The sequence below is a fragment of the Orycteropus afer genome, unplaced genomic scaffold (genome assembly GCF_000298275.1).
Source record: "Orycteropus afer afer isolate SDZICR_OR568_19922 unplaced genomic scaffold, OryAfe1.0 scaffold00627, whole genome shotgun sequence".
Lineage (NCBI taxonomy): Eukaryota > Metazoa > Chordata > Mammalia > Tubulidentata > Orycteropodidae > Orycteropus > Orycteropus afer.
The window spans coordinates 698,193-699,889 of record NW_006922214.1 but is presented as its reverse complement, the minus strand read 5'-3'; positions in this window follow the sequence as shown (position 1 = coordinate 699,889).

Here is a 1,697-nt window from a genome sequence, read left to right as displayed (position 1 = left end):
GTGACATCATTATTTATGTTCACTCATCTCTGCTTGCTTCTCTGTACCTAACCTTCTCATTTTGTATCTTGAAGGTGATTGGCTGAAAGCACACCCTACATTGATATGGTCTCACTAACATAATAAAGGAAACTATTTCCAGACGAGGAGCTCTGGTAGCATAATGCCTAGGGCACTTAACTGCTAACCAGAAGGCTGGCGGTTCAAACCCACCAGATACTCCTTGGAAGGAAGATGGGCAATCTACTTCTGTAGTGATACTGCCTTGGAAACCCAAGGAGAGGCCGCTATGAGTGGGGGCTGACTCGATGGCACATAACAACAACATTTTCAAATGGGGTTACATTCACAAGTATAGGGGTTACGTTTCATGGCACTTATTTTTGGGGGATACAATTCAATCCAAAACATCATGTAATCACTATTACTCTCCCAGCAGGAAGTGACTTTTCCATTCTGAGCTTCTATAGCCCTCAGTTTACCACTTGCAAGGTATTTTATTGTTGTATTGTGTTATTTGTGTGCAAGTTTTATTGATCTTACTATACTGAAAGCCCAAGGCCGGATGTATGTGACACACAGTCTCTCTCTCTCATATATAGATATAAACCAGAAAAACCAAACTCACTGCCATCAAGTCAGATCTGACTCATAGCGACCCCTCCTTGGGTTTCCGAGGTGGTATCACTACAGAAGTAGATTGCCCAATCTTCTTTCCAAGGAGTGACTGGTGGGTTTGAACTTCTGGTTAGCAGTCAAATGCCTTAGGCACTATGCTACCAGAGCTCCCATATATACACATAGATAGATAGATGTTTTGTTCCTTCCATTGTCTTGCATAGTAGGCATTCAAAAGTATTTTTCTACAAAATTGCTCCCTCCCCTCACCCATACCCTCTGCAGAGGCCTTTTTGGCCTGGAAGGAGCAGAAAGTATGACAGGAAGCACAGTGGTCCTTTGTTAATCTCAGTAATTTACACATGTGTATAATGCTCCTGGGAGTTCTGGTGGTGTAATGCCTAAGGCATTTGACTACTAACCAGAAGGCTGGCGGTTCAAACCCATCAGCCACTCCTCAGAAGGAAGGTTGGGCAATCTACTTCCACAGTGATACTGCCTGGGAAACCCAAGGAGGGGTTGCTATGAGTCGGATGCGACTCAACAGCAATGAGTTTGGTTTGTTTTTTTGTATAATGCTTCCTAGTTTGTGAAAGACTTTCACATAATTTCATATAAAATAAGAAAAATGAACACAATAACTAGTATGTAATGAGTCTAAGCATTTACCATCACAGATATTAGCAAATACTAAAGAAAAATAAAGACTATGAAGGAAAAGAGAAATGAGTATCTCTTACGGAAATAACAAAAGATGAATTTAAGAAGAAAAAGAGAAGGCTAGAAAAGACTGAGTGGAGAAAGTACATGTAAGGTCGCAGTAAGGAGAAGAGGATGCACAAAAGTGGGGTTTAAAGAGAAGTTTTTATTCTGTGCTCCCAGGAGAGGTTTACGGGTCCCCGAGAGGGGCCCGGGCGATGTTCATGGGTCCCTGAGAGGGGCCAGAGAAGTCGCGCTACCCAGGTGAAAGAAAGGGTTTTTTATAGTTATTTTCTTCCTGGTTCTTAGAGGACCAGAGTGAAAGCAGGGTATGTGTTACAGGAACCAATAAGGTTAAAGTACCCCATTAGCATGGGGGG